Genomic DNA, 22,990 nt, shown 5'->3' on the forward strand with positions numbered 1-22,990 from the left:
GTAATGACCACGTCCTGTTTTAAATTAACACCACAGCTCCAGTCAGCAACAAATTGATTAATGGAGATGAATGAAAGAGTGATTAATGAAATGTTTCAAATTAGCCGTTTGAAGAGTTTCATTCCGAAGCTAGACGACAGCTATTTCAAAGAATAAAAGAACTCCTTAAAGGCCCTGTCACACATATCCGTATGACAGAAACGTATGCCGGCGCATATGAAATATCGGCAATAGGTTGATATAAATTAAGGGTAAATTGTGATCGTTTGAAGGACGCAGACGATACGCCGAACACGCCAGACCTACACAGTTCCGTATGGCAGAAACATATGCCGGCATATGTGAAAAGTAGCTCAAAATCCAAATACGTCCAACTTTTCCACAGCGGTGTTGTAGCTGATGTATACATAATGAATTATTATACGTATGTCAAACATTGATAGCTTATCACTTACTTATACAAAACGTATCAGAGCGTCTGGCCAACGGAGCTGGAAAAGTGCCATCTGGTTCACGTCATGCTGATGCTGGAGAACGGCTAACATGCTGAACACTACCTGTACTGTAGAAACACGTTTAATAAGTTACTCCGTCGTCAGGCATAATCTTAACATAGGGTAGGAATAGGTTATCCACTCGTTATCAACAAATTGGCTGTAGGATTCACCGTCAGCCGGCGTAGCCTATACCTACGTGACTTCTAACGTAGTCACGTAGGTATTCATGTAGGTAAGTATTTACGTACTATATTTACGTAGGTAAGTATTCACCTACGTATTCCATATTCACGTGGTCTAACGTAACGTCTGCATATCTTATGTATGAAGCACACGTAGGTTACGTCCGGTAATTTTGAACATGCTCAAAATATCAGCGTTCAACAACGCACCCCAGCGTAACACAGTGAGCTCTTAACGAATACTACTTCTACCTTACCTTATATCAACGTAAATCAGCATGTTGCCGATATTTTGTAAACGCCATATTTTTGTATATCTTATGCATTCGTTGGGCATTCGTCTGATACATTTTGTATTAGTAAGTGATACTCTATCAATAGAGTAGACATGCGTATCTGTATATGTTCACTTTTCCGATCCGATGAAAAGTTGGACGTATTTGGACTGACAAATATTCATATGTAACTGCATACGTTTCTGTCATACGGATATGTGTGACTGGGCCTTAACAAAGGGACTACAAACATCCTACTTTGGGATGTTATCCTCAATATTTCTGGTGATTTTAGCCCTTTGAGGGGTGAAAGTGAGTGAGTCAGTCCATTTACCAAGGTCACTTACAATAAAAAAAACTAAACATGTCTGCATGGTCCAGACTGAAATATCTGTACAACTATTGGATGGGTTGCCATGAAATTTGGTACAAATATCCATAATGCCCCGAGGACAAATCCTATGACTTTCGTTATATAAATTAAACTGATTGTGTTAAATGGGCAAATTATATCATCAGTGGCAGACTCAGGCTGTCTGAGGAGCAGGGGCAAAAGGGGCACCAGCTGCATGTAGTTGGGCAACAGCAACAACTTGGTAGAAGTAAAAGAATGATTTAGTTTATAAAGGAACCAAGATTGGTTTTCGGTAGGAAATGGGAATCAAAAGGAGGTGTCCCATGGGGTTGGGCAATGGCACGAATATCAGCGATTGGCTGATTACATTGCCGGGTTGTGTTTTTCACTTGTCATTGTATTTAGCTTAATGGACTGCTTTCAAAGAATAAGTTAGAGCTGCTGCTCAGTTGGAAGAGAGACAACCAGGGGAAAAACAGTGGGTAGAACCAGCATATTTTCACATCTAACTCGGTGCAATAAGGGTTCATTTTGACCAACCCAAAGTTGGTGATTGTTGGAAAGACCAATCAAGTTTGGTGGGTTTTATTTTATTTCTATCAAGTTTGAATGAAATGTGTTTTACGATGAGTTAACAAGGCGATTAAGTTAAATTTTGGTGGAAGTGAGAATCTTGAATTCAGAAGGTGTATTACTTTATTTTTCCGTTTATTAAGGAAAATTTGACTTTAAAAAAAGCTATGACAGCAACGTAGCGAACTCGCTGCTCGAAAACATCTCCCATCTGAAATTCTGGAGGGGCAGTTGCTGGTCGTTGGGCTGAGGTTGGTTAGTTGTAGAGTTTTAACACATCTCCGAGAGTCCCATATTGAAGTCCCACACTTCAAACTAATCCACCCCTCCCTAAACAAACTATTGGCCTACACGCTATTTCTGCTTCTGCTCCTGACACACAGGTGTAATTTACATGGCCACTAGAAGTCCTTATCAGGTCAATTAGGTGAACATGTCATTTCTAGACATTTTCATAAACAATTGATGCCATCGTTCTTCTCCTTCATTTATTAGCATCAAATTATCAGTCCAAATAACAACATGTGACCTTTTACTTAGGAAGGAAATACACAAGGAAAAAGAAAGAAGGTAAAGAGCGAGAGGATGAAGAGAGAGAGAAGAACAGGCTGACAACCACACTGCATTTTAAAAATGTATGAGTCTCCAGCCTCTAGCAGATTGCCTGTGTGTGTATGTGTGCGTGTGTGTGTGTGTGCGTGTTCATTTTGAGGATTGTATTGTTTCTCACATTTCACACACTCACAGCTAATGATATTTACGTACGTGAGAGAGAAGGAGACGCCTCAGTTTGACTTATAATAAAGTCATGTCAGCTGGAGCTCAGCAAAAGAGTCACGAGTCCCAAGATGAGGAGGAGGAAGATAAAACTACACAGCAAAGGAGGGGCAAAGAGATGAGTTAGAGGAGGAAAAACAAAGGGAGAAGGAGTAGAAGGAGTTAGAGTAAGGACCAGAAGATGTAAGAGGAGGGCAAGAGGGGGTGTGAGGAAGAGGCGAGGGAGCAGGAGGAGATTAAGAAAAGATGCAGCAAGAGAAGAGAGATAGACCAGAAAGGAAAGAAAGGCAAATAACACTGGGTTAATATCAAATAGATTTAATAATATAATAAGATAAGGGCTGCACAATTATGGCCAAAATGAAGAGGCTAGCTAAAGAGGATAGATAATGTTGTGCTTTTGTAAAGACTTTAAAAATAAATACATTGGTTGTAAGTTATCAAGACACTTGGGGTATTAGCTGACATCACTGCAGCGATGGAAGCGCTTTATTTGATATGATCTGAGCTGATACAGATTGATCGATCTAGAGCGATCGTGTCAATTTCACTGTGGAAAGCCAAAAGTGAATTTTTTTATTAATTGTGTAGCCCTACTTTGGATCTATTCAGTGGAATGATTTTTTCCAAAGATGTAAACTATCTGGTATTCTACCAGAAAAACAAAAGCAAATTTTACGGAACATTTTGAAAGCAACGAAGCAACTTCTTAAACTGTAATCATTTAACAACCGATCCCTCACATTTATCTTGTGGCCCCTTGGAGGGGTCCCGAGACCCAGGTTGTGAACCACTGACTTGCATAATCAACAGTGTTTTAATAAGCTGTAGGGGGTGAACGCTTTTGTCACTGACTGTTGATTTCACCAACTACACTGTAATGACAACTGACAAAAGTTCTCAGCTGTAGATAATTAACACTAATTCTGTGAGTGAGCCGAACTACAAAAGTCTTGGCTGCGGTCTGGTTATTATCCTGTCTGCTCAGCCAAATGTGCTTTTGTCGAGGAAGAAACACCAATTAAAAAATGCAAAGGGTTTAAGGGAACAGTATAGGGTTTCTTTAAATAAAGATCTAGTCTATTCACGTCAACTTTCAATCACTTTGGCGACAGACATCTGGAAGACATACCTGTTGGTTTCTCCTTTAAAGCACATCATAGCATTGTTTTAACACCTTAAAAGGCATTTTTCATTGACATTTTGACACCGTAGAAAAAGAAAAAATTAAAGATGGCTAAATTCCAGAGCGGCATGGTTAATGTTATTAGTTGCACCCTATGCTTTCCCTACTTTGACAGGTCAAAAGTGACACGGTGAAAAGGCCTGTTAATACTAGGAGAAGAAAGAAAAGGATGAGAGGAAACTACAGTAAGAGGAGGAAGAGGGAACAGGAGAAATACAATGTAAAGCAAAAATGGGATAGGACATGAAAAAGTAAGAAAGGGACATCCATCCATCCATCCATCAATCTTCAACTTTCAGCAACAAGGGAGGCACAGTCCTCTAAATCTCTGTATCGCACTACCTTCTAAACCCGCCCAGTTTTTAGCGGTCCAATCAAATGCAAAGGATTGGATTAAAATCCCTCTAGTAACTGTATACAGCTGAAATATTCCCATATCAGGAATATGTCACAGCACAAAGGCTAAAGAGGCTCTAACTTCCATCTCCTGTAAAGGTGATGATACGTCACCTGATATGCGTTTCTTTCATCTGACTCATTTTTGTAGATTTTAAGGGCAGAGTGTAGGATTTGATGTCATTTAGCATTGCAGATTGCAACCAACTGAATACCCCTCCAGTGTTTTCCCTAGGTTTACTTCTTTGGGGGGGCACTGTGGTCTGTATGAGGTCCAAGAGGGGGTGCGCGAGGCAAGGTTTTATTTGTAGTTCCCTCCTCTCTGTCTCCTCTGAACAGCGGAGGAGTGAATGTGCAAAGCAACTGCTGTAAACACTGAAACGTGCACATAAATTAGATAAATAACATAAGCATTTACTTTATTTAATAGAAGAGCACCTGTTCAATGTGAAAAGTCTGATGGGCCTCCAAGACAATGGTAGGGGAAACACTGCCCTCCGCTCACCCTTCCCTTTACCAGACTGAGGTGCAAAACTATGGCAACACCGTGTTAACTTTCAGGACATTCGCCGCCCTCAGAGGCCATCCTTGCCATAACACTACTTTAGGAGCAATGAAATTCAGGCGGCGGCTGACTTTACCGCAATTTTACAAGTGTGTAGAGAACCTTTAGAGGCCCATGGGTAACGTAAAAATGTGAAAGGCCCTAATTATGATGATGTAATAAAAATACCATTCGGGTGTCAAAGAGAGAAAAGCATTTTCATTGGATGAGAGACGTTTGTGATGCTTTACTTGAATAAAGTTGGATACACATTTCTAAGCCAGCACTTGTTAAAAACTGTACAATCTTAAAATGGCAAAAATGCAATTTGGGCTGACAGTTGAAAACACGCCCTCATTACAGCAATTAAAACCATAAATCATTCAATAAGACATAAGATGTAAAGACAGAGAGCCAACACCTCTTCTTCATCCTCTGAGAGCCAGAGAGAGCAGTGGGAGGGATGGCAGCAGCAGATGTGGCATCGTGACCAATAACACTTTACACTTGGAAAACAACTCCACAGCTCTCCTCCTCCTCGTTTTCTCTCCTTTCTTCACCTTCTCTCTCCTTCTGCCTCCGTCACCAGGCAACTAGCCTTTCCACCCTCTCGCTGCTTTCTCTCTCATCTTTGTCACTCCCCCTTTTCTCATGCATTAAACCTCCATCCGTCCCTTGCTGTGTATTATATGTAGGAGTTTATACTCATGACGGACTCCATAAAAAGCAGGACACATCTCAGCCCTTATTGTTTTGTGAACCATCAACACTTCCAGTCTCAGGTAATTGTATCTTATGTTGTGATCGATCATGACATTTGAAATATGTGTGTAAAACACCAGCAATGGCATCGCTTAAAATGTATCACATCAGCTTCATCTATCTGTTAAAGGAACCCTGTCTACGAAACATCACATTTGCTTACAACTTATTTGCATTGTAAACTGTCCACTGCCAACGCAAAATACTGACCATGTACACAACACTCTGAAGCATGGCAATGGAAGAATATGTTTTATGGTTCTGTAGTTTTATGGTAACAAACATACTTATTATAATGCAAATCATGATCTTTTATTAAACACAACCCGACATTAACCACATTTTAAAACTGCGGGATACTTTTTTCCCAAAACAGTTTAACCTCTTACCTTTGGTAGAATTTACCCGAAAAACAACAACCAAAGTAAATGATAAGCTGCTCTTCAACCATTTGCACCATATGCTTTAGGTTTTGGTCTCATTCAAAAGATAACTCTCAATTGTTCTTGTTCAGAATCACTCCAAGTGCTTCTGGCACTGGGTAATAGTGGTCTGAATATACTGAATTTGAAGAAAACAAACTGTCTGAATTGTTTGTTGAAAAAGATGCCTGAAGATATCTATAGCTGGTAGGTATGAGCTGTAAAACACAATAGGAACATAGCATCAAGTGTTACCAAGTTCAGGTTCAAATTTCAGAAGAAAACTACAAAAACACAACATATTAGACAGGTTTGTATAAGAGTAACACCAGGCGTTTCCAAGCTGAGAAATTTGGAGGTATTATAATATTTATTAATAAAATATAATTTTTATTGCTCATAAATAACTATTATATACCCATATTCCCTGTCAGTAGTAATGACACAGAGTAAGTGAAGTATAAACACATTTTCCATAATCTTTTTGTGCTTTTTTTGTTTTGTTTTTATGAACTTGAATAGAATAAATACAATTTTGAAGAAAAGAAAACAACATTTGTAAAAAGAAAAAAACATTGAAGTCGCCTATCAAAATGTTCCGGATTTCATTGGCTACACGATACGCCAGTCATCGGGAGACTCGGTTGCTATTGGCTGGCACTTCCTTATCAAGTTGACACTGATTGGCTATTGAAGGCTGTAGATAAGGGATGGAAGCTCCTATTGGCTCAAATGAGGTGTCAATCGAATGCTAAGAGTCTGGTCTCCATTTTGGAATGAACCGCAATTAACGTTTTTACCGAGTATAAACGGAAATCACACACATCGATCAGCTGATTTGATGTGACGATGTTGGGGATCAATATATTTTTATTGGAAACGATCTATTGGACCTTTGGCAATGACACAGGAGTGGTTTTCTTTGGATTATTATATATCTCTGGTTTCATAAGACTTTTGTGGGTAACAGGCCAATTTCAGAAAAGACATTTTTAAACGTTACAGTAGAAAAAGAAAATGTGTAAACAGAATGAAGGATGGCTGACTCCATTCAGCTGCTTCAGTTTTAGGGTTCTGGTATTGTGCATGTTGGCATGGCTGAGAGGGACACTTAAATCAAACAGTGTGCTTAAGCTGCTATGACAAGTCAAAGTGTCTGCTGTGAAAAAGGTCTATGTTGCAAATCAATGCAGATCTGCTTCATGGCAAACTTTCATTGTGACACCTTAATTTGCGACTAACCAGTATGGAAGATCTGACTGGATGTCTAAAGTGGTAGTGTTTGTTCTTTCTTTGACTTTTGGTTTGCAACCTCAAATAACTTCATATGTTACTCTCATCCTTTCTCTCTGCTCCCATTCCCTTGTCCTCCTCTCTTTCTGTTTGAATCTCATTCATCGCTGCCTCTCCTCTCCCGCAGCTTCTCTCTTTCTACCCCTCTCTCACTTAATTCTCTTTGGGAATTTGTTAATTTTCAAACTAGCACAGTTTTCCCTTGAAGCCGTCCCTACGATGAGCCGTGCAGAGACTTCTGACGTACATCAAGCAAACTCCTCTAAGCAAGACAGGGGAGACGAGGGATCAACATGAGTAATATAAAAACCTCATTGCCCCGAGAACTTAAAAAAGGAGAAAAAGTCCGATACTGTTGATATTATCGATAGTTTTTAGAGAGTTTCACGGTTGAATACAGATACAAATTTAGATTAAATTACTGAAACTTATAAGTAGTAATAGAAAGCCATTGGATTGTTGAGGCAGGTATAAAATGTTTATTTTTAGCCGTTTAAAAATAATATTATTATATTATTATATCATTATGATTCATTTGGTGGGAAGTAATTTGGTGATTTTTAATCTATAAATAATTCAATAATAAACACACTCTGTGAATACAGTACATCCACTGCTGCTGGTTACATCCATTATTAATAAGATGCAATTAGTTTCTAATCTGCTGCTTCCTTTTACAACACAGACTGCTTACCAGACAAATAAACACACCCTTAAAACATTCAAGTATCAATAAAACATGCTCACTTTTAGTTTATGTTGTACACAGTGATTTATCATAGGAATAATATGATGCCTGTCGGAAGTTCCCAAAGCACATGTAAAAAGCATAATTTAAGTTAATAAACAAAAGTTTCGTTTTGTCCGATCAACTGATGCAAGACCTAAGAAAAACAACTTTATTTGACGCACACATTTATTGAAATTGTCCCTGTTATTTCACTAGTTCGACCAACTAATGTTTTTAGCATTGATGGTCTCATCTCGCTTGTAAGAGGAGGGTTGGTGGTTCACACTTGGTAGGATAGTAAACCTCCACCCCAGTAGTGTAAGTGCCTGCTCGCCTCGACTCACTTATGGTAACAAGTGCTTTTCTCTATTTCCACTGCGCAACCAAACAGGAACGTCTGCACTTCGTCAATTGTACAGTGTAGTGAACGGAGAGCACAACGTAGTTTTACGGGCTGCCATTTATTAAAATCTGGGTCGAGTGAATTTAAAAAATTGCAGTCGCTATTGAGGGTAGCTTTGCTATTCAAAAATGTCTGGTTTGTGCAGGACATCCTGTGTCGGGCTAGTGACGATTATCTCTGACCAATCAGTGGTCTGCCAGAGTTTCCATCTATCTTTCTATCCATCTATCTTTTAACAACTTTTAGTATCGCTCAGCTCACTTGGAACCTCGGCCAAGGTGGTACCAAAAAAAGTACCAGGTACTATGCAACAACTTTTGCTAATGGAAAACCTGTGCTGCACTATGCAGTGGAGATGCAGCATTAGTGCCTTGCTCTCAAGAGACCTTCCAAAACTGGCACTGTTGTTGCCTTTACTTTAGAGAACTGCACCTAGGGGGGTTTTCTTACCCGCTTCAGGGAATTAAATGTCCAAGAATGGTGGTGTATGCCTTCCTGGTACAAACCCTGTCACTATTAGTGCCTTGCTTTAGAACACTTGACTTCCAAAACCTGACAGTGTTAGTGCCTTACTCCATGGAATTGAACTTCTAAAACTGTCAATTGTAGTGCCTTGCTTAAGGGAACTGTGCTTCCAACATTGACAATGTTAGAGGCTTACACTTGAGAATAAAACTTCCAAAACCTGCACTGTTATTGCATCCTATGGAGCAGTGGTTCCCAAACTTTCTGTGGCCAAGGCACACCAAAGACCAAGCCAAAATCTCAAGGCACACCTGTGTTCATATCCGGGCAAAATCTATAGCACATAGTATCACTGTTATCACTCTGTGAACATTTATTTAGCGTTGTCCTTGTAAGAAGCTATTCTCCTTCACACTAGCAGTGAGCTGTGACATGTGTCACACTCTAATATTTCCCACATGCGCCAAATGGTAAAAGGGTTTATATATTTAATTAATATATAATATTTTAATAATATATATATATAAGAGAGAGGTAGGGGAAGGAAGAGAGAGAGGAGGGAAGGAAGAGAGGAGAGAGAGAGAGAGAGAGAAGGAAGAGGAGAGAGAGAGAGAGAGAGAGAGGGAAGGAAGAGAGAGAGAGAGGGAAGGAAGAGAGAGAGAGAGAGGGAAGGAAGAGATGAGAGAGAGGAGAGAGAGAGAGAGAGAGAGGGAAGGAAAAAAGATAGAAGAGAGGGATAGGAGAGCAGAGATGAAGAGAAGAGAGAGAGGAAGGAAAGAGAGAGAGAGGAGAGAGAGAGGGAGAAGGAAGGAGAGAGAGAGAGAGAGAGAGAGGGGGAAGGAAAGAGAGAGAGAGAGGGGGAAAGGAAAGAGAGAGAGAGAGGAAGGAAAGAGAGAGAGAGAGGGAGAGAGGAAGGAGAGAGAGAGAGAGAGAAGGAGGAGGAAAAGAGAGAGAGAGGAGGAAGGAAAGAAAGAGAGAGAGAGGAAGGAAAGAAAGAGAGAGAGAGAGAGAGAGGAAGGAAAGAGAGAGAGAGAGAGAGAGGAAGGAAAGAGAGAGAGAGAGAGAGGAAGGAAAGAAAGAGAGAGAGAGAGAGAGAGGAAGGAAAGGAAAGAGAGAGAGAGAGGGAAGAGAGAGAGAGAGAGAGAGAGAGAGAGAGAGAGGGAAGGGAAGAGAGAGAGAGAGAGAGAGAGAGGAGAGAAGGAAGAGAGAGAGAGCGAGAGAGAGAGAGAGAGAGGGAGAAGAGAGAGAGAGATAGAATGAAAGAAGCGATGAGACTGAGAGAGAGAGAGAGAGAAGGAAAGACAGAGAGAGAGAGAGAGAGAGAGAAGAAAGAGAGAGAGAGAGGAAGGAAAGAAAGAGAGAGAGAGAGGAGGAAAGAGAGAGAGAGAGAGAGAGAGGAAGGAAAGAAAGAGAGAAGAGAGAGAGAGGAAGGAAGAAAGAGAGAGATGAGAGAGAGAGGAGGAAAGAAAGAAAGAGAGAGAGAGAGAGAGAGAGGAAGGAAAGAGAGAGAGAGAGAGAGGAGAGGAAAGGAAGAGAGAGAGAGAGAGAGAGGAAGGAAAGAGAGAGAGAGAGAGAGAGAGCGAAGGAAAGAGAGAGAGAGAGGGAGAGAGAGGAATAAGGAGAGAGAGAGAGGAGAGAGAGGAAGGAAGAGAGAGAGAGAGAGGTAGGAGAGAGAGAGAGAGAGGTAGGAGAGAGAGGAAGAGAGAGAAGAGAGAGGAAGGAGAGAGAGGAAGAGAGGAGAGAAGAAGAGAGAGAGAGGTAGGAGAGAGAGCGAGAGAGGTAGGAGAGAGAGAGAGAGCGAGAGAGGTAGGAGAGAGCGAGAGAGGTAGGAGAGAGAGAGAGAGAGAGAGAGAGAGAGAGAGAGAGAGGTAGGAGAGAGAGAGAGAGAAGATATATAGATAGGAGAGAGAGAGAGAGAGTAGATAATACTATCTATATCACATCTATAGCTATATATATATCTATATATATATATATATATATATATATATATATATATATATATATATATATACATATATATATATATACACACATACATACATACACATACAAGAGCTCCACCCTTCGGGAAGCAGAGGAGAGAATGTAAATACGCAAAGCAACTGAAATGTGCACATAAATGAGATGAATGACATAAGCGTTTAGATTATTTAATAAAAGAGCACATATATATAAATAAATAAATAAATATATATATATATATATATATATATATATATATATATTTATGTGCTCTTTTATTAAATAATCTAAACGCTTATGTCATTCATCTCATTTATGTGCACATTTCAGTTGCTTTGCGTATTTACATTCTCTCTTCTGCTTCCCGAAGGGTGGAGCTCCACTTCCGAACCCACACACAGGCCCCCAAGCGCACACACTTACAGTCAGAGACAGAGTGGAGGAAAGGTAAGGAGAGAACTTAAAAAATCTGCGCCACGCACGGACCTCATCCAGCCCAGGCAGCACCCTGCAGAGCAGTAAACCTAGGGGGGACACTGAAGTAAATAAAAAATAATTTATAACCTTGTGTACAATTAGATGCAATAGGCCTAATTGTTTTTTTTTTGGGAATCACTGCTCTAGGGAACTGAACTTCCATATCTAGCTTTAGAAAATTGAACTGAACGTTCATCTTGGCATCGTTAGTAGTGCCTTGCTTTAGGGAAGTGGACTTTCAACCCCCGGACACGTTAGTGCCTTGCCGTGAACATCTGAGCTTCTAATCCTGGTCGTATTTGCTTTAGAGAACGACGCTTCCAAACCCTGGCAATATTAGCTCTAGGGGAAATGATCCCTGATATGGCGGTGATAATATATTCTTGTGTTGTGCTGAATAATCTCGTAAACTTGCTTGTAATTTCTTCTATGAGAGTGTAAATTGTTTCCTAAGGAGAAAGTTAACTTACAACTCCAAGTCAATTCTTGGAAAAAGTGACATTTTATATTCTGTGCCCATTTTCTTCTATCAGGAAAATGAAGCTATGGGTAAAATAAAATATGAATCCAGTGCTTGCAAAAAATATCTTTCTAAACCGCTAACAGAAACAGAAATATTCTCCTCCCACAGTGTGGCACGGAACAGAAAAAAAAGCATGGATGGTACAAAATCACAAAATGTCATGGCAGCAGTGTGATAGAGAATCACACTGCCCTCGCCCAACTCACGTGGAGAAAGAAAGTGGAGAGAGCGATGAGGAAGTATTAAAAAAAAAAAAAATCTAAATGTCAAGGTTTCCCTCAGAACCGGAGGACATTACAAATGCTGTACCCAGGTTCTGCCTTCAGGCGACTCCGCATCAAAGCCTATTTGATGCAACGGTATTTTAAAAGAATCCCTATCTGTCAAAACAGGCTACAGAAAGAAAGAAGAGCGACTGAAACAGAAAGTGCTTGTGAAAGATGTTGATATACAGGTAGAAAGGAGGCAGAACAGAGAAAAGGGGGGTCATTCAACCTTTTACTTTCTAGTAGCAAATAAAAGAATGTCTGCCATATGAAAGACAGAATGAAGCAAAGACAGAATGAAAGAAAGATGAGAGCGAGAGACAAACACGTACAGATTGTGTTTAGTCCCACGGTGCCTTCTTGGCAGTGACATATAGATCTCATTACTTCTCAGTTTATTAATTCATGGGCAGTTCCTCTAAAAATGATCAGATACTTTCATCCTCTCTATCAAGAATTTAATAACGTTCTTAGTTACAGGGATTATTAATCAACAGCAACACACAACCTGTTACATTGTAACAGAAGTACTGCTTCAAAGACCATTCCAGTGCGACTGGACTGTTTTCATTCACTATTCACATTGCAAGATTACACCTAGACCTGAAGCGATCTTTTCATTAGGGCTGCAGCTAATAATTATTTTTGGTGAATAAAACATAAGAGAACTGTGAAAAATGCCCATCACAATTTCCTCAAGCCCGATGTGATGTCATCAAATTGATTCGTCCGACCAACATTTCAAATCCCAAAGATACTCATTTAATTCAAACAAGAAGGAAAAGCATTAAATACTCACACAAAACAAGTTTGTCATTCATGCTTGAAAATGTACTTAAAGCTAGGGTGGGTAATGTACTTTAGGAAAGAAATGTGTTACATTTGTTGAAACTCTACCTACCTGCACGTAGTCTGCCCGTTCACTTATCGTGCATCACCGGAGTCAGTGTTTCCCCTACCATTGTTAACTGAGCCCCGCGCCCCCCCTGAAATTCAAGGTGTTTTTTTTTTTTATATTCACAACTCACTTTTCACATTGAACAAGTGCTCTTTTATTAAATAAATTAAACACTTATGTTATTTATCTAATTTACGTGCACGTTTCAGTGTTTACTGTCTACTTGTCCCAACCCTATTTAATAAGGAAGAAAGCAGATATATAATTCCAGTTGAATGGAACTGTAAAAACTGGAAGTAAAAAGCATATGAGAAGTAAATTTGAAACATCATTTCATTTGGCTCATGCATGAAAAAGCAACAAAAATTTAACAATGAATGGTGGAAAGTGTTAAATTCAATTTGTTCAAAATGACATGTTCATGTTATCCAGTTCATTATGCTTGATTTGATGTTTGGAGAGCACAACATAAGGATGGAGAAACAGCATCTATCTATCTTACAGATGCCTCAGAGAGCAGTGTGCCTGTGCTGTATATAAATCAACAATAGTCCACATCATTAAAACAGCACGACACTGCGAGGAGTTCCCCATCATAACAAGTTGTAATCCTGCTATTTATGAGTGAGGATAAAAGTGGCAGCTGAGGGGAGAGAATGTACTGCCGAGCTGATTTACTGTCCAGAAGAACAGCCTTCATTATTGATCCTACGGTCAAACACACATTTATGTTCTCACCCTTTCACATCGCTTCATTTCTCAGTCACAGTCTTTGTCTCTCTGTCGCGTGGAAAACCTGGAATGTATTTTTTACCAAAATCCTCTTAGTAGTAGAGCTGCACCTATATTAGCCAATTCAGCTTCTCGCCAAAACACCAGTATAAGCAAATAGGTTCGTCAATAAATAACTGCAGTACTGAAATCTCAAAGATATATTTAAGCTGATCTAAGAACAGCGTATGTATTACATCGTTTGTCCACCAGAGTAAAGAAGTTGATCTTGAGATCAATTCTCTTAAGATCTGAAGCCGCTTAAGAGAAGACTCTCTTAAGATAAACATCATAGCATCAACCTCAAAAGCACAATATCTGTCAGGCTCTACTCAGGAACTACAGTCTGGGACTTCAAGATTCTTAAATGCATTTATATTTGTGTTTTTGCTGCATATAAGAAAAACTAAATTCCTACAGTTTTTTTTTTTGATCGGCAGCAATATATTGTTTGTCAAGGTCTTTCGAAATGCATCTAATAGGAGTGTTCTAATCAGCCACATCTAAACCCAACCACACCTCTGGTTAAGGTTAGAGAATACCCTTGGTCAAGACAAGATGTGAACATCGGTCTCATGTTTCAAAGTCGTACTCTTTCTTGACCTGTCCACCCCTACGACCTTCTGCCCAACAGGTTTTGAGCAGACTGTAAATAAGAAGTGGACGTAGTCATCGTGACGTCACCCCTTGGTGTGGTGGTCTACCGCTTTAAAGCCTAGAGTTTGGCAGAAGTGACAGGAGAGGGTGGAGCAAAGTGCAACCGAACAAAGACATTTTTAGGCGAACAAAATGTTACAATTATCTTTCATGAACCAAAAACACACTGTGAAAGGGTTTAAGTTCGAAGACGAAAACATGGAGACAACCGTGTGGCAGCGAACTGTCAATGAACGTGGTTCCGTGGTGTAATGGTTCACACTCTAGACTCTGAATCCAGCAATCAGTGGAGTCGCCCCCTGCTGGATATCAGAGAGATTGCAAGTTTAAGGCACTTCGGCATTGGCTTCACTTTTCAGACGCGGAGGAGGTTATTTCACAAATCTATATTTTCAAGACAGAAAATGTGCTTAATTTGCACAAATTTGACCGCTGGACCGTTTATTTGACCGTTGTGTATTATTTGCCCTGAACAGCTAATGTTTCAAAGGTGCTTTAGCTATAAACTAGCTAGCGGCCGACCCTGCGTATGGGAGTGTTCCTGTGTGGTGCCTTTCCCTCCCATCTCTATCCTGTGTCCTCACTCTGTACGTTTATGAAGCAGATGAGGCGTGAATGCGTCTCTCAAGCTATGGGCACAACGTTGCATCAATTCGAGCTGCTCTGGGTTCAGTTGCGTGTATTCGCGTCATTGACTTTTTAGGGAATCAAGCAAACTCTATGTTGATTGTTGTTGTGCAACTTTCTTCTGGTTCTTCTGCTACGATAAGCTTGCAACATTTAGAAATTTTGCATAAGCGTTGCTCCACAGTTTAATACCGTGAGTTGAACTTTCTGAGTGTGATATTCTGTGTCTGTACAGTTGTCATGATAACACTTTAAATGCGCTTTCTCCCTCACCCATCTCCTGCTTATCCGGCTGTGAATTATCTGAACTGACTGGCTGAACTGAGCGGGACACTTGAGATCAAATCGTTAACCTGAATGTGTCACACCATCTCCCTCCTCACACCAAAGACAACCACTACAGGGAGCTTTAAACAACACAGAGTTAGACTGGTTACAGAGACAGCTGCAACTCATTTTTGTATTAGTTTTGTTTTCAATTTGTGTATTTATCATGTATTATGATAACTTCACAGCGTCAGAACTGCACAGTGCATTCAACTTAGACTTTTGAAAGAAAGCGTTTTAGTTCTGTAAGTCACTACGAATATGAGCGAGCTCCACTGATGGTGACAAATCCAAAATATGATGAATTTCATGGAGGTTCAATCCCAAAAATCATCTTCCGGTTGATGTGCTTGCCATCTGGCTGAATATGTGATCATCTGTCTACAGTAAAACAGATGAACAGAACAGACAACAATGAAGTTGTGCAACCACCGTCAGCAGGCACATGATGAGACATTATGTCGATTATGCTTAGTTTGTGATCACTCACCAAAGGATATTCCATGAGAAGCTGTCAATACAGTCATCAATACTCTTACCCAAATGTTGTGGCCCAATACTATAATTAACAATAAAAAACAATTAATCAACTGTCAGAAACGCAGATCAACCAATCAATAAATTGACTACTTGTTTGCGCTCAAGTTTAAACACTTGGGGGAAGCAGACACAAGCTGGAAGAGCAAACAGTTGTTATTTACATTCAGCAGCAGTAGCCTCCAGTTTGTGTACACCTGATGAATGTAAATCCAACATTCACTCTCCTTTTAGCTCTGGTTTGGTCTCCACCAACTACTAAAACAAATATCAGGCTCCATTATGTATCACCAGCTAGTCTCCAACCGTGTGTATGCCGTTTGGTTCTACGAGAGGCCCCCTTTCACATGCATGTATTCATGTGATCCATTATTAAATAGGCTATAAGAAATAATGATTATAGCCGCTTTAATGCGAGTTGAAAATGCCAGATATCATTTGATGCTTTAGAGACGTACTGTCTCCAGTTAACTTTCTACAGTCTGGTTATTTGGCTCCAACTGGCTATGTAGCTTTAACTCAACCAGATTATTGCTGCCAAGAAACGTTTCTAATCACTAAAACTCAATTCTGCTGGCAGCCAATCAGAAACACACACACCACACACACACACACACACACACACACACACACACACACACACACACACACACACACACACACACACACACCTTGACTTGGAGAGTGTTACTGCAGTCAGTCGGGCCCTCGCTATCAGGTGGCAATCTTATCAATGCATTAATCATCTTAGAAAGGCTGAATCCTGCTGTTTCTGGTCAATACACTGCAGGTGGGTGGCAGGAGGAGGGGAGAGAGGCAGAAAGAGAAAGCCAGAGAGCCAGAAGAAAAGGGCATACTGGTTAGGGAGTGCCGTCCCACAGTTAAAAAGGTCACAGCGAATCATTGCAGCAACACATCCAACCTGTATTCTCACAGGCTGTAATACTCTCCGGATAAACCTTAAAAGTACAACTGGATTTTCAAACATTACCATGGAAACTGCTGGTGCACCTCATGAAAACTAACTGACAATGGCATGAAAGGTCTACAGGCTTGAACATGTGCAAATAGTTTGACTGAGACTCCCGATTATTTCAGGTTATCTCAGTCAGACTGCAGTTATTCAGGAGCCCTCTGCAGAAGGAGGCGGCAGAAAGAGCAGGACAGATGGAAAAGCAGCAGTGATTCTGAGGAGGAAGTTGAGTGATGTAGAATAAAGAGCGAGAGTCTGCATTGTGAAGAGAAAGGGTTGGATGCATAGGTCCAACGAACACAGGACTTTCAGCCACGTCACATGCATAACGTAGTAACCGCGTCACCATGCATAACGTAGTAACCGCGTCACATGCATAACGTAGTAACCGCGTCACATGCATAACGTAGTAACCGCGTCACATGCATAACGTAGTAACCGCAACCGCGTCACATGCATAACGTAGTAACCGCAACCGCGTCACATGCATAACGTAGTAACCGCAACCGCGTCACATGCATAACGTAGTAACCGCGTCACATGCATAACGTAGTAACCGCGTCACATACATAACGTAGTAACCGCGTCACATACATAACGTAGTAACCGCGTCACATACATAACGTAGTAACCGCGTCACATACATAACGTAGTAACCATAACGTAGTAACCGCGTCACATACATAACGTAGTAACCGCGTCACATACATAACGTAGTAACCGCGTCACATACATAACGTATTAACCACGTCACATACATAACGTAGTAACCACGTCACATACTTGAGTTCGTAACAAACATACTTTTAGCAAATCCTTTCCTAAATCTAATCAAGTAGCTTGTTGCCCAAACTTCACCAAGTAGTTCAGTTTAACATGGTAAATAATACCATGTTAGTGATTAGTGACCGATCCTTCTAGATTAAAGCCAATAAGTAATTATCAAAAATAAGTCTGGATTGATCCCGATCTGGAGGACGTCTGATACTTTCATTCTAATCTTTTGTTTAACTTAACTACCTGACTGGAGTCGAGGACGCAGCACATAGCAGGCTGCCATATCTCCGTTATGAGTCGTATCCAGGTGTGGCGTTATTCATACGAGGTTTTTATGCAGCGGTGTGAGCTGCTGCGTCACAAATGGATCGGCAGGATGGGATGTGTCTCCCTGCAGCAGCCTGTAGGCTCCTCAGCATCAGCTGTTGCGGGCAGTTAGGTTCTTTAACAATGTCGTGTGCAAACATCCTTGTGACAAGTTTTTCAATAACTATTGCAGTGAAAACAGACAAGAGGAAAAACTGTGTTTTTGTTTTGTTCAACAAGGGCTGGAACTAACAACTATTTTCATTTAAGACTATTTATAGATTTAAAATGTCGAAGGTGAGGTCTTTAAATGTCTTGGTTTGTCAGTGATATTCACTTTAATATTATATAAAAAACAGAGAAAAGTAGGAAATCTCCATATTCAAAATAGTCGAGTATGTTTACGTCAATCGACTCGTTGCAGCTCTTATGTGAACAGTTCATCCATATCAGTAGTTCATATTTACAACTAATCTGACAGGACATGGATTACTTTTAATTTTTTATATTAAAAGGGAGGCTATACAATATAATATACACTGCACTTGAAGCCGTTTTATGTTTACTTAATTCTTTCCTATAATTTCTTTTAAATTCATTTTGCACTTTAGTTCTTAATAAAATGTTCAGTACTTTTCATTTGTCCAGTATTTAATTCACACAAGAGTATACAAATAGACTTTACTATGTGGTTATTTTATGTATACTATTTATTTATTTATTGAATTATATGCAATATTGCATATAATTCATTCAATATATATATTGAATGAATTTTATATATATATATATATATATATATATATATATATATATATATATATATATATATATATATATATATATATACATATATACAGGACTGTCTCAGAAAATTAGAATATTGTGATAAAGTTCTTTATTTTCTGTAATGCAATTAAAAAAACAAAAATGTCATGCATTCTGGATTCATTACAAATCAACTGAAATATTGCAAGCCTTTTATTATTTTAATATTGCTGATTATGGCTTACAGCTTAAGAAAACTCAAAAATCCTATCTCAAAAAATTTGAATAGTTCCTCAGACCAAGTAAAAAAAAAGATTTATAACAGCAAAATAAAATCAAACATTTGAAAATGTCCATTAATGCACTCATTACTTGGTTGGGAATCCTTTTGCACAGATTACTGCATCAATGCGGCGTGGCATGGAGGCAATCAGCCTGTGGCATTGCTGAGGTGTTATGGATGCCCAGGATGCTTCAATAGCGGCCTTTAGCTCATTAGCATTGTTGGGTCTGGTGTCTTTCAGCTTCTTCTTCACAATACCCCACATATTCTCTACGGGGTTCAGGTCAGGGGAATTGGCAGGCCAATCGAGGACAGTAATGCCATGGTCAGTACACCAGTTACTGGTGGTTTTGGCACTGTGGGCAGGTGCCAGATCATGCTGGAAAATGAATTCCTCATCTCCATAGAGCTTTTCAGCAGACGGAAGCATGTAGTGCTCTAAAATCTCTTGGTACACAGCTGCATTTACTCTGGGCTTGATGAAACACAGTGGACCAACACCAGCAGCTGACATGGCTCCCCAAACCATCGCTGACTGTGGGAACTTCACACTGGATTTCAAGCAACTTGGATTTTGCTCCTCTCCAGCCTTTCTCCAGACTCTGGCGCCTTGACTTCCAAATGAAATACAAAACTTGCTTTCGTCTGAAAAGAGGACTTTGGACCACTCTGCAACTGTCCAGTGCTTCTTTTCCATAGCCCAAGTCAGACGCTTCTTCCGTTGTCTTGAGTTCAGAAGTGGCTTGACCATGGGAATACGGCTATTGTAGCCCATTTCCCGGACACGTCTGTGAACAGTGGCTTTTGATACCTGGACTCCAGCTTCAGTCCACTGTCTTTGAAGCTCCCCCAAACTCTGGAAGCGACTCTTCTTCACAATGCTGTTAAGGCTGCGGTCATCTCTCTTGGTTGTGCAGCGTTTCCTGCCACATTTCCCCCTTCCAACAGACTTTTTGTGGATGTGCTTTGAAACTGCACTCTGTGCACAGCTTGCTCTTTGAGAAATTTCTTTTTGTGTCTTACCCTCCTGATGGAGGGTGTCAATGATGGTCCTCTGGACAGCAGTCAGATCAGCAGTCTTCCCCATACTTGTGATTTAGTTTACTGAACCAAGCTGAGTGTTTTTCAAGGCTCAGGAAACCCTTGCAGGTGTTTCGAGTTAATTAGACGATTCAAGTGATTCGTTGAACAACCTACTAGTATACTTTTTCATGATATTCTAATATTTAGAGATAGGATATTTGAGTTTTCTTAAGCTGTAAGCCATAATCAGCAATATTAAAATAATAAAAGGCTTGCAATATTCAGTGATTTGTAATGAATCCAGAATGCATGACATTTTGTTTTTTAATTGCATTACAGAAAATAAAGAACTTTATCACAATATTCTAATTTCTGAGACAGTCCTGTATATATAATAATTCATTCAAAAATATATATATATATATATATTTTGAATGAATTATATATATAGATATTTTGAATGAAGTATATATATAATATATATATGAATGAATTATATATATACGATGATATAATAATCCTATTGAATGAATTATTATATATAATATGATACTCGTATCTATTTGCATGAATTATATATAATTTTGAATGAATTATATATATATTTTGAATTCATGACTATACTCTACCTCATATCTTTTGAATGAATTCTATACTCTATATATCATTACGTCCTACTATATATTTGTGCATGACTATCTAAGATCCTATTATATAATATATCTATATATATATCTATATCTCTCTATCCTCTCTATAATATTCAATTCAAAATATAGATATATATATAAATAATCATTCAAAATATATATAATATATATTAATTCATTCAAAATAATATATATATATTATATATATAATTCATTCAAAATTATATATATCTATATATATTTTGGAAGAATTATCTATATATATATATTATTTTAAATGAATTATATAGATATATAGATTATCTACATATATATAATTCATTCAAAATAGATATATATATATATTATATCTAATATCCTTCATTCAAAATACTCTCTATCTATATATATATCTTCTATATATATCCTTCCTTCAACATATATATCTATATCTACTCCTTCTATCCCCCTATTCTCTCTCTCTCTCTCTCTATCTATTATAATTCATTCAAATATATATTAAATATATATCTATATATAATTCAAATATATATATATATATATATATCTCTCTCTCTCTCTATATCTCTCTCTCTCTATATCCCTCCTATACTCTCTCTATCTATCTATATTCTCTCCTTCCTTCCCTCTCTCTATCTCTCTCTCTTCTCTCTCTCTCTCTCTCTCTCTCTCTCATTCCTTCAACCCTCTCTCTCTCTCTATCTATTTTGCCTGCATTATATATCTCTCTCTCTTTTTCCCTGAATTCTATCTCCTCTCTCTCTCTCTCTCTCTCTATCTTTTTCCTGCCTTCTCTCTCTTCTTTTTCCTTACTTCTCTCTCTCTCTCTTTTTTCCTCCTCTCTCTCTCTCCAGTCTCTCTCTTTTTCCTTCCTCTCTCTCTCTCTCTTTTGCATCCTTCTCTCTCTCTCTCTCCTCTCTCTCTCTTTTTCTTCCTTCTCTCTCTCTCTCTCTCTCTTCTATATATATATATAATCATTCAAAATATCTATCTATATATATATATATTATATATAAAATTCATTCAAAATATCTCATAGATCTCTATCTATATAATATAAATAATCTCTAGATCTAATAATTCAAAATCTCTCTATCTATATCTATATATTATATTCTCTTAACACAATATATCTATACTATATATAATAATTCAATATATCATATATATTCAATTCTTTATATATAATATATATATATAAATTCCAAATATTATAATATATATTAATCAATATATATATATATATATATATATTATATATAATATACCTATATCCATCCATTCAATCACTCGTCTACCGCTTATCCGGGATCGGGTCGCGGGGGCAGCAGCTCCAGTAAGGAACCCCAATCTTCCCTTCTCCGGGCCACATCCTCCAGCTCCGACTGGGGGATCCCGAGGCGTTCCCAGGCCAGAGAGGAGATATAATCTCTCCACCGAGTCCTGGGTCTTCCCCGGGGTCTCCTCCCAGCTGGACGTGCCTGGAACACCTCCCTAGGGAGGCGCCCAGGTGGCATCCTTACTAGATGCCCGAACCACCTCAACTGGCTCCTTTCAACGTAAAGGAGCAGCGGCTCTACTCCGAGTCTCTCACGGATGGCTGAGCTTCTCACCCTATCTCTAAGGGAGACGCCAGCCACCCGTCTGAGAAAACCCATTTCGGCCGCTTGTACCCGTGATCTCGTTCTTTCGGTCATGACCCAGCCTTCATGACCATAGGTGAGGGTAGGAACGAAGATCGACCGGTAGATTGAGAGCTTTGCCTTCTGGCTCAGCTCTCTTTTCGTCACAACGGTGCGGTAAAGTGACTGTAATACCGCCCCCGCTGCTCCGATTCTCCGGCCAATCTCTCGCTCCATTGTCCCCTCACTCGCAAACAAGACCCCGAGGCACTTAAACTCCTTCACTTGGGGTAATGGCTCATTCCCTACCCGGAGTAGGCAATCCACCGGTTTCCTGCTGAGAGCCATGGCCTCAGATTTGGAGGTGCTGATCCTCATCCCAACCGCTTCACACTCGGCTGCGAACCGATCCAGTGACTGTTGAAGGTCACAGACCGATGATGCCATAAGGACCACATCCTCTGCAAAGAGCAGCGATGAGATCCTCAGGGCACCGAACTGCAACCCCTCTCCTCCACGACTACGCCTCGATATCCTATCCATGAAAATCACGAACAGGATTGGTGATAAAGCGCAGCCCTGGCGGAGGCCAACATTCACTGGAAACGAGTCCGACTTACTGCCGAGTATTCGGACACAACTCTCGCTTTGGGCGTACAGGGATTGGATGGCCCTCAAAA

General features: G+C 39.6%; 1 protein-coding gene across 2 annotated transcripts in view; it reads right to left on the minus strand.

The window, feature by feature from the left end:
* Positions 1-22,990, minus strand: part of rab27b (RAB27B, member RAS oncogene family) — a 62,558-nt gene that overhangs the window by 30,955 nt on the left and 8,613 nt on the right. The window contains exon 1 of one of the 2 annotated variants that reach the window (XM_029444945.1): positions 2,648-2,744. The exons of the other annotated variant lie outside the window; for it this stretch is intronic. The gene's annotated coding sequence lies outside the window, so the exon portion shown is untranslated. Of the gene's footprint in view, positions 1-2,647; positions 2,745-22,990 lie in introns of those variants that run through there. 2 annotated transcript variants of the gene reach the window in all.

Source organism: Cottoperca gobio, chromosome 12 (assembly GCF_900634415.1).
Source record: "Cottoperca gobio chromosome 12, fCotGob3.1, whole genome shotgun sequence".
Lineage (NCBI taxonomy): Eukaryota > Metazoa > Chordata > Actinopteri > Perciformes > Bovichtidae > Cottoperca > Cottoperca gobio.